Genomic DNA, 11,211 nt, shown 5'->3' with positions numbered 1-11,211 from the left:
GCCAATTACATGTAGCGAAGGAGAAGAATTTATAGGGTCGCAGACGCGCGGAGAAAGAGGTCGTGGAGCCGAGCAGAGCGTGAGGGCCACCGCGAGGGCAGCGGCACCAGGCGAGCAGGTGGGATGTGCATGCAATCGGGGTCCCGCAAGAGGAGGAGGAGAAAACGGCCGGTGACGTCCTTCAAAACCAATCAAAGGCGTGAAGCTACAAGAAGCACCTGCACCACTAAGACGGGTAAATACAAGTCGCACCTGGGTGACCTCAGTCAGACCGCAGGACACCAAAGGCAGGGAGAAACGTATCAGGCGCCAGAAGGTACTTGAGGGGGGAGGCAGGGCAAGAGGGGGGTCCCAGTTAACTATGCTTCCCTTCTCCTCCTTCCCCCTCCCCCTCCCACCCCATTCCCCCCAGCTGAGCGGGCGCTGGGTATGGTCCCTGCGTCCCTGCAGCCTGTCCCTCCCCGCCTGGGGTGCGCCCAGCTCCGCCCACCCTGGGGTCCGGGGCGGCACGCGGGGGCGGAGAAGCCTCACTCAGTGCTTGTGCTGGCGCTTCCGGCCGGGGGCGTGTGGAGGGCTGGCGCCCCAGCAGTTTGGTCACAGACATGAGCTGCGCAGAAATACTCGAAAATCCTGGGTTTGCCAGGGGCTGGCGGGGAGAGGCGTGGGCGTGAGTGTTTCACTGGGGCAGAAAGGCAGTTCGGGAAGATGGAGAGTCGTAGGGATGGTTGTGGCACAGGGGAGGGGTCACGTCACGGGAGAAGGTGCGGAGACGGGGGCCGGGCCGGCGGCGGGGACCTCTGACACCCCGGCACAGGGAGCGAAGTGCAGCCGTGACCTGTGAGCGCCAAAGCTCTCCCTAAAGGGCCAGGAGAAAAAAAAAATTTCAAGAAAAGCCGAACAGCTTCTCGGGGCCGCGAGCCGGGCCCACAGGAAGCACCGAGTAAACACTGGGTGAGCCCTGGTGACTTAGTGGCGAAATGCATCGTCCTTCTTCTCCAGGATGATGAAATGTTTTCCCCAAGCAGACCCGGCGCTGCGGTGGATAGAGGTGGTGGAGACACTCCCTAACTCTAACCCTCGTGGCCCGAGATGCAGCCCCGGACACGCGGCTGCTCAGTCAGCGCTGCTGGAAACTCTCCTTTCACTTCTGGACTGCGTGTTGCTGTTGCAACTCCCAGGTGACGGCCCAGACGTGAGGCTGCGCCTGCCTGCTCCGGCTTCCTTGTGGGTTGTTTTGATGCTGGAAGGGGTTTAAATCTTAAGTCTCTGATAGTTTGTAAGAACATCGCATGGCGGGGCTTCCCTGGTGGCGCAGTGGTTGAGAATCTGCCTGCTAATGCTGGAGACACGGGTTCGAGCCCTGGTCTGGGAAGATCCCACATGCCGCGGAGCAACTAGGCCCGTGAGCCACAACTGCTGAGCCTGTGCGTCTGGAGCCTGTGCTCCGCAACGAGAGAGGCCGCGACAGGGAGAGGCCCGCGCGCCGCGATGAAGAGCGGTCCCCGCTTGCCACAACTAGAGAAAGCCCTCACACAGAAACGAAGACCCAACACAGCAAAAAATAAAAAATTAATTAATTAAAAAGAAGGCTCAACATTTAAAAAAAAAAAAAAAACATCGCATGGCACTCCCTCCAACCTAATACTTTCTGCAAAACAAAACCGAAGTCCCGACTCCGTAGTTCCAAACATTTTTCGAGGGTGACGGCGACCTCGGCTGTGGCCTCGGCTGTCGTCGCTCTGGGGTGACCCTGTGGCCGGATTACCAGCCACAGCTCTCCGTGCCCCCAGCTCTCCGTGTTCGGTGCCTACAGGGTACCTGGGGATCCATACACTGGAATTGAAGCTTGACCAAAACACAGGGACATTCCCCGACATTCCACACGTGGGGAGGAGGCTCCCCGCCCCCTTGAGCTGCCCGAGTCCTGAGTCGCCTGTCCAGTCGCCAGGGATAGCTGCTGAGAAGGCACTGTTCTCAGGAAAGCCCCATTCCTGCACTTTCTCTTCTCTTTTTTGCTCATGTCCACCCCGACCTTTTCCTCTTGCTCTGCCTCAAACCCCAAAGGAAGAAAACTGACCACCTAGAGGGGTGGGATAGGGAGGGTGGGAGGGAGAATTAAGAGGGAGGGGATATGGGGACATATGTGTACATATACCTGATTCACTTTGTCATACAGCAGAAACACAACAATGTAAAACAACTGTACTCCAATAAAGATGTTTAAAAAAAAAAAGAAAAAGAAAGGAAGGATATCGAGGCCAATAGGGAGGAAGAGAGGACAGGACAGGGATCCCTAACGTCCCCCCAGACATGAGAGGTTGTAGGACCACAAACCAGAATCTCCCCTCCCAGGACTGACTGCAAAGTGCTTCCTGCTTGAACCAGCCGGAATTACCGGCCACCCTCCCCTGCCCCCAGATGTGAGGGGCTGGGGCCCAGCAGCAGGGCAGCCCCCTCCCCGCCAGCTTATGACTGTGAGTCATGTGTCTGCTGACTCCACAGAACCAGCCAGAGACGAGCACGCCCTCTTTCCTGGCTGCCTCCCGCCCAGCTGGGTGAACCAGGCCCTGATACTCACAACAACCCCGGGCAACGCGTTCATTCGTGAATTACTTTCATATAGAATGAAATTCCAAGGATATTTGGAATTGACTTAAATTTCTATGAATTCTATGTAGTCCAAGGATGTGGTGCAGTAGTTAGATGTTCTGCAGGTGAGACCACGAAATTGAAACCCAGCCCTGATGCTTCTGAAGCTTGCCAAATGCGTGCAGCCGCGAAACTTCAGTGGTGAAGCCATGGCCTCCTGGGTATGAAAGCTTTGCTCCCAGCAGCATCTAGTGGAGGCGGGATGTGGATTAGGTGGGACCCCTGGGTTTCTGTGAAGGATCCCGTTACAGGTTGAATTGCCCCCCCCCACCCCCCAGAATAGATATATTGGGTCCTAACCCCTGGCACCTCAGAATGTGACCTTATTTAGAAATAGGGTCTTTATAGAGGTAATCAAGTTAAAATGAAGTCATTAGGGTGGGTCCTAGTGCAACATGACACGTGTCCTTATGAAAAGGGGGTCTGGACACAGCACGTGAGGACTGGCAGTGTGCTGCCACCAGCCAGGAGGGAGGCCTGGAACAGACCCTCCCCTGCGCCTCCCAAGGGAGCTCGGCCCCCAGAGCTGTGAGAAAATAAATCCCTGTTGCTCTAAGCCGCCCGGTTGTAGCACTTGGTTACAGCAGCCCCAGGACACCAACAGGACCTAAAGTGAGAGGGACTGTGTCCTGAGTGCAGGCGGCCGGGCCTGAGCCTGCCTCCCGGCTGGGCACTTCTCAGCAGTGTGAACACACAATTTCTCTGCACTGATTTCCTTATTGTATGCACATATTATACATCCACATTCTAAATAGAATGACAGATACGGACATAGATGTGGTCATGGGTACACGCTGGCTGCACCCATGTCTTAGCTCCGGCTGCTGTAACTACCCCAGGGGTTGGGGGCTTAAACGGCAGACGTTTACTGCTCACATTCTGGAGGCTGGACGTCCAGATCCCGTGTCTGGTGAGGACAGACAGACCCCCTTCCAGGTTCATCGATGGCATCTTCTCCCTGTGTCCCCAGGTGGCAGGGAGGGGATGGGGGTGGAGAGAGAGAGCTCTTATCAGGGCACTGGTCCCATCACGGGGGCTCCACCCTCGTGACCTCATCACCTCCCAAAGGCCCCCTCCCAACACCGCCACCTTGGGGTTAGGAGTCCACGTATGGACTTTGGGGACACACACACTCAATCTATAGCAGGCCGTATGGGATAAATGAGAAGAGGTGCCTCTTTTTCTCCTGGACCAGGAGCTCTTGGCAGGCAGTGAGTGATGCCGAATCATCACTTCACGTTTCCACCCCAGCGACGGCCTAACCAGCACGTAGTGGACACTGAACGAGGGTCTGAGCCACTGGGCTCAACCGTAACCCTCACGCGGAACCCCTGCAACCGCCCGGAGCACCCTGCACGGGGCCCGGGGTGCAGCGCCTGCAGGGACGCCCCGCACAGTGGTGGTTGTGTGGCCCCAAGGTGCTTTATGTGCGGAGTTTACAATTTAATGTTTAAATTCTTCCATGTCTCAGATGACTGAGCTCAGAGTGATTTCGCCTAAAACAGGAGCCTCTCCACGGATCCAGGCAGCCCCTGCCCTCCCCCACCTGAAAGGTCCCCAGTGGCGCCCAGATTCGTCACATTGCCCCCCCCAGCTGCACCCCAGTTCCAGGCCAGCCTTGGGTGCCCCACAGTCTTCTGCTTCCTGCTTGTTGATAATTTAATGTCTGTTACCAAAATGGTCATTAAGAAGCTAAATTAAGGCCTGGATTGGAGATGGATGGTGTCAGCGTCTGGGTAGCACCCCGTCCCAGATTCACGCATGAGCCTTTGCATCACTGGCTCATGGGTTTACTTTACAGAAAGAACTTTCAAGGCAGCTTGACTTGAATTTACAAGTCATATGTCAACAGGAGACAGGAGGACAGAAGCTCTGCAGACCTTATCTGTTCCTCTTTTTCTTTTTTTTTTTTTTAAACATCTTTACTGGAGTATAATTGCTTTACAATGTTGTGTTAGTTTCTGCTGTATAACAAACTGAATCAGCTATACATATACATGTATCCCCATATCCCCTGCCTCTTGCATCTCCCTCCCACCCTCCCTGTCCCACCCCTCTAGGTGGTCACAAAGCACCGAGCTGATCTCCCTGTGCTATGCGGCTGCTTCCCACTAGCCATCTATTTTACATTTGGTAGTGTATGTATGTTTATGCCACTCTCTCACTTCATCCCAGCTTACCCTTCCCCCTCCCCGTGTCCTCAAGTCCATTCTCTACGTCTGCGTCTTTATTCCTGTCCTGCCCCTACGTTCGTCAGAACCATTTTTTTTTTTTAGATTCCATATATATGTGTTAGCGTACGGTATTTGTTTTTCTCTTTCTGACTGACTTCACTCTGTATGAAAGACTTTAGGTCCATCCACCTCACTACGAATAACTCAATTTCGTTTCTTTTTATGGCTGAGTAATATTCCATTGTATATATGTGCCATGTCTTCTTTATCCATTTGTCTGTCGATGGGCACTTAGGTTGATTCCATGTCCTGGCTATTGTAAATAGTGCTGCAATGAACATTGGGGTGCATGTGTCTTTTTGAATTATGGTTTTCTCAGGGTATATGCCCAGTAGTGGGATTGCTGGGTCATATGGTAGTTCTATTTTTAGTTTTTTAAGGAACCTCCATACTGTTCTCCATAGTGGCTGGATCAATTTACATTCCCACCAACAGTGCAAGAGGATTCCCTTTTCTCCACACCCTCTCCAGCATTTGTTGTTTGTAGATTTTCTGATGATGCCCATTCTGACTGGTGTGAGGTGATGCCTCATTGTAGTTTTGGTTTGCATTTCTCTGATAATTAGTGATGTTGAGCAGCTTTTCATGTGCTTCTTGGCCATCTGTATATCTTCTTTGGAGAAATGTCTATTTAGGTCTTCTGCCCATTTTTGGATTGGGTTGTCTGTTTTTTTAATATTGAGCTGCATGAGCTGTTTATATATTTTGGAATTTAATCCTTTGTCAGTTGCTTCGTTTGCAAATATTTTCTCCCATTCTGAGGGTTGTGTTTGCATCTTGTTTGTAGTTTCGTTTGCTTTGCAAAAGCTTTTAAGTTTCATTAGGTCTCATTTGTTTATTTTTGTTCTTATTTCCATTTCTCTAGGAGGTGGGTCAGAAAGGATCTTGCTGTGATTTATATCAAAGTGTTTTCTGCCTATGTTTTCCTCTAAGAGTTTTACAGTGTCTGACCCTACATTTAGGTCTTTAATCCATTTTGAGTTTATTTTTGTGTATGGTGTTAGGAAGTGTTCTACTTTTATTCTTTTACATGTAGCTGTCCAGTTTTCCCAGCACCACTTATTGAAGAGGCTGTCTTTTCTTGCCTCCTTTGTCAAAGATAAGGTGACCATATGTGCATGGGTTTATCTCTGGGCTTTCTATCCTGTTCCATTGATATGTATTTCTGTTTTTGTGCCAGTACCATACTGTCTTGATTACTGTAGCTTTATAGTATAGTCTGAAGTCAGGGAGCCTGATTCCTCCAGCTCCGTTTTTCTTTCTCAATATTGCTTTCTCTATTCGGGGTCTTTTGTGTTTCCATATAAATTGTGAAACTTTTTGTTCTAGTTCTGTGAAAAATGCCATTGGTAGTTTGATAAGGATTGCACTGAATCTGTAGATTGCTTTGGGTGGTAGAGTCATTTTCACAATGTTGATTCTTCCAATCCAAGAACATGATATATCTCTCCATCTGTTTGTATCATCTTTAATTTCTTTCATCAGTGTCTTATAGTTTTCTGCATACAGGTCTTTTCTTTCCTTAGGTAGGTTTATTCCTAGGTATTTTATTCTTTTTGTTGCAATGATAAATGGGAGTGTTTCCTTAATTTCTCTTTCAGATTTTTCATCATTAGTGTATAAGAATGCAAGAGATTTCTGTGCATTAATTTTGTATCCTGCTACTTTACCAGATTCATTGATTAGCTCTCATAGTTTTCTGGTAACATCTTTAGGGTTCTCTATGTATAGCATCATGTCATCTGCAAACAGTGACAGTTTTACTTCTTCTTTTCCCATTTGAATTCCTTTTATTTCTTTTTCTTCTCTGATTGCTGTGGCTAAAACTTCCAAAACTATGTTGAATAATAGTGGTGAGAGTGGGCAACCTTGTCTTGTTCCTGATCTTAGAGGAAATGGTTTCAATTTTCCACCATTGACAACAATGTTGGCTGTGTGTTTGTTATATATGGCCTTTGTTATGTTGAGGTAGGTTCCCTCTATGCCTACTTTCTGGAGAGTTTTTATCATTAATGGGTGCTGAATTTTGTTGAAATCTTTTTCTGCATCTATTGAGATGATCATATGGTTTTTATTCTTCAATTTGTTAATATGGTGTATCACATTGATTGATTTGCATATATTGAAGAATCCTTGCATTCCTGGGATAAACTGCACTCAATCGTGGCCTGTGAGTCTTTTAATGTGCTGTTGGATTCTGTTTCCTAGTATTTTGTTGAGGATTTTTGCATCTATGTTCATCAGTGATATTGGCCTGTAGTTTTCTTTTTTTGTGACATCTTTGTCTGGTTTTGGTATCAGGGTGATGGTGGCCTCATAGAATAAGTTTGGGAGTGTTCCTCCCTCTGCTATATTTTGAAAGAGTTTGAGAAGGATAGGTGTTAGCTCTTCTCTAAATGTTTGATAGGATTCACCTGTGAAACCATCTGGTCCTGGAGTTTTGTTTGTTGGAAGAGTTTTAAACACAGTTTCAATTTCAGTGCTTGTGATTGGTCTGTTCATATTTTCTGTTTCTTTCTGGCTCAGTCTTCGAAAGTTGTGCTTTTCTAAGAATTTGTCCATTTCTTCCAGGTTGTCCATTTTATTGGCATATAGTTGCTTGTAGTAATCTCTCATGATCTTTTGTATTTCTGCAGTATTAGTTGTTACTTCTCCTTTTTCATTTCTAATTCTGTTGATTTGAGTCCTCTCCCTTTTTTTCTTGATGAATCTGGCTAATGGTTTATCAATTTTGTTTATCTTCTCAAAGAACCAGATTTTAGTTTTATCGATCTTTGCTATTGTTTCCTTCATTTCCTTCATTTCTTTTCCATTTATTTCTGATCTGATCTTTATGATTTCTTTCCTTCTGCTAACTTTGGGGGTTTTTTGTTCTTCTTTCTCTAATTGCTTTAGATGTAAGTTTAGCTTGTTTATTTAAGATTTTTCTTGCTTCCTGAGGTGGGATTGTATTGCTATAAACTTCCCTCTTAGAATTGCTTTTGCTGCATCCCATAGGTTTTGGGTCCTCATGTTTTCATTGTCATTTTTTTCTAGGTATTTTTTTTATTTCCTCTTTGATTTCTTCAATGATGTCTTGGTTATATAGTAGCATAATGTTTAGCCTCCATGTATTTGTATTTTTTACAGTTTTTTTCCCTGTAATTGATATCTAGTCTCATCGCATTGTGGTTGGAAAAGATACTTGATATGATTTCAATTTTCTTAAATTTACCAAGGCTTTATTTGTGACCAAGATATGGACCATTCATGGAGAATGTTCCATGAGCACTTGAGAAGAAAGTGTATTCTGTTGTTTTTGGATGGAATGTCCTAAAAATATCAATTAAGTCCATCTTCTCTAATGTGTCATATAAAGCTTCTGTTTCCTTATCTATTTTCATTTTGATGATCTGTCCATTGGTGAAAGTGGTGTGTTAAAGTCCCCTACTATGATTGCGTTACTGTCAATTTCCCCTTTTATGGCTGTTAGCCTTTGCTTTATGTATTGAGGTGCTCCTATGTTGGGTGCATAAATATTTACAATTGGTATATCTTCTTCTTGGATCGATCCCTTGATCACTATGTCGTGTCCTTCTTGTCTCTTGTAATAGTCTTCATTTTAAAGTCTACTCTGTCTGATATGAGAATTGCTCTTCCAGCTTTCTTTTGATTTCCATCTGCATGGAATGTCTTTTTCCATCCCTTCACTTTCAGTCTGTATGTGTTCTTAGGTCTGAAGAGGGTCTCTTGTAGACAGCATATATATGGGTCTTATTTTTTGTGTCCATTCAGCCAATTTGTGTCTTTTGGTTGGAATGTTTAATCCATTTACATTTAAGGTAGTTATTGACATGTATGTTCCTATTACCATTTTCTTAATTGTTTTGGGTTTGTTTTGGTAGGTCTTTTCCTTCTCTTGTGTTTCCTGCCTAGAGAAGTTCCTTTAGCATTTGTTGTAAAGCTGGTTTGGTGGTGCTGAATTCTCTTAACTTTTGCTTGTCCTGCGTGTTTACATGTGGTCTGCTCAGCCTGGGAGGGGCAGTCCTCCCTGGTCAGACAGGCCCCAAGATATCAAAGCATCGTAAATACAGACAATAAAAAACATCCTTAATACACAAACACAACGCTTTAAACCAAGTTTGACTTTCTCAATTGGGAATACATTCTGTTTTATAGCAATATCTCTTCTTCTTTTGGAATGGATCAGGGTTAACTGAAATGGCTGTGGTGACTTGTTCACTTTAATATTCTTAGAGCACATGCTGAAGAAAAAGTTTATGAAACAAACTTTATAATCTAAAGCATTATCTACATGGGTATTATTATTTTCTACAATATAGTAACTACCCTGAGCTCAGGCCCTGTCTCTTCTCTCGGTATTTGTAAACGCTAGCACAAACCATTCTGTTATTTTCTTAAGTAAATTGTGTACTAGCAAGAAGTTCACTCCCAGGTACCTGGAGGTTGAAAGCACATTGATTTTCGGGGTTAATATTTATTGGTAGAAAAGAACAAAAGACCAGTCGGCAGTGTGCAGACATAAAGCCACCCTGTCTGCACTTTTGTTGGAAAATGTGACTCTTAGGTCAGCGCGTGTCAATGTCACCCCAACATGGTGAGTTTTACCTGGTGAAGGCGAGACCATCTCCTGTTGGACCCACTGAAGGCTTCGTCCTAAGTCTTGCTGCCTCTCTTTACCTTCAGATGACTTACACTAAACAGGTTTGCCAGCTGGGCTCGGGTTTGGATGTGGTGCCAGGCCACCCTGCCCCACGCCAGGTGTGACCACGGCCCAGGTGTGACGTATGGGCGTCCTGTGGTCCTCGTGCTGGGTGACTCTTGTGCAGAATGACTCAGACCTTGCTTGTAACATGCCTCACGCCTACCAAGTAATTATTAAGACCAGAGTGGCTCTGCCCTGGTCTTACTGAGCAGACGGCGTCGTGAGAAGAAGTGATTGTCTGGTTATCGGTGGCCCTCAGTCCATGGTGAGCTGGAGAGCCTTGGGACCTGGCTCCTTCACGATGACTTTGGTTCAGTGACTTTAACAAGAGAGAAAGACCTCAGAATCGGGAGTGTATTTCCTAATTGCCGTTGATGGTTTCTGGTCAGCTGATCCGAAGTCTCACATCCTTGTCTCTGCATCAGACAGGGCAGTTCCCAGGGAGGGAAACTGGAAACCAGGTTTTCGTCGTTTGGCGATTTTGCAAATGTCCCATCTCAGTGTGTGGCTTTTTGAATCTGCCTACCTTACAACATTCTACGCGACATTTTGAAAACACTAAATTCCATTTTCCGTTATATGCCTATGTATTTGATCTGTGTATCACATTGTGCTGTGTTTGGAGGGTGGGGGAAGGGAGGGCGAATTTTGAGCCTGTACATTTGTTTCTAAGATAATAACCGAGGTGAAAGATCAAGGGTATTAATCACTCTGTGGATATGAATTAAGCATTTCTCAAAGTTGCACTTGACCCTCCAGGTCACCTGAATACCATCTGGTACCAACCCAAGAGATGGAACTGGACCGACTAGTTTGGGGGCCTCTCTGCAGGGTTTCAGTTTGTAACTGGGGCACTTTCTCCCCCGGCCCCCCCATGGCTGACACTTCTCTGTTGAGAGCTCCGCCCAATGCATCATCGTAGGGCGTGTAGCATCATCTCCGGCCCCAACCCACTAGATGCCCATGGCACCTCCGCCCCACCCCCACCGGCTGTGAAAACCAAAAATGTCCGGACTTGGCCCTGAGGGAGGTGGTCGACCTGAAAAGCACAGCCTGGCTCTGTATCCCTTGAACCAACATAATCTTATCGAGGCGTTTTTAAAAACTGGTTGTTCCGGTGTTTGGCCAACTGAGATTTAAGGATTCTTTGTGTGCCAAGATAATTACATCCATTAGCTTTAAGGTCATCATTTGCAACAGAGAGAACCCGGCCCTGACTTATATGACACTCAAGGAGCAGAAGCCTTGATGCTGGAAGAGATTTTAGACCAATCTCATCTTTTCGTGTTTGTGGCTCAGAGAGGTTAATCCACCCTTCCAGGGTTACAAGCCAGTAGGAGTAAAAGCTGGAAGAGTCGAGCCCCCAGTCTGAGCCTTTAGCGCATTTTGAGACTCTTGGATCCAAGCCATAGGCACCATGTTTTGTGGTTCAAAATATGTTTTTCAGAAAAAGAAATGGACATAATGAATACTCATAGGAGCAGGAATGATTCTAAGAAGACACGTTTTTCTATGAAAAATGTTTTTTCTTTCCAGGAAGCTTTCTTTCTTTCTTTTTTTTTTTTTTCACCTTTAAAAATATATATTTACAGGAACAATTCCCAATTCTCTGGGACTCTTAGA

At 46.3% G+C, this 11,211-nt stretch overlaps 1 long non-coding RNA gene across 1 annotated transcript; it reads right to left on the bottom strand.

The window, feature by feature from the left end:
• Nucleotides 1–230: 230 nt before the first annotated feature.
• Nucleotides 231–11,096, bottom strand: LOC113628735 (uncharacterized). Its single transcript, XR_003436207.1, has 3 exons — nucleotides 9,492–11,096; nucleotides 3,526–3,607; nucleotides 231–856 (listed from the first exon to the last, which is right to left on the bottom strand). It is a non-coding gene; the product is annotated as an uncharacterized LOC113628735 (long non-coding RNA).
• Between the last annotated feature and the right edge of the window lie 115 nt (nucleotides 11,097–11,211).

This window comes from Aethalodelphis obliquidens, unplaced genomic scaffold (assembly GCF_003676395.1).
Source record: "Aethalodelphis obliquidens isolate GAN/ISIS:26980383/991018 unplaced genomic scaffold, ASM367639v1 scaffold25, whole genome shotgun sequence".
Classification (NCBI taxonomy): domain Eukaryota; kingdom Metazoa; phylum Chordata; class Mammalia; order Artiodactyla; family Delphinidae; genus Aethalodelphis; species Aethalodelphis obliquidens.
The sequence above is the reverse complement of the archived record's forward strand: the minus strand, read 5'-3'. Positions and strand labels throughout refer to the sequence as shown.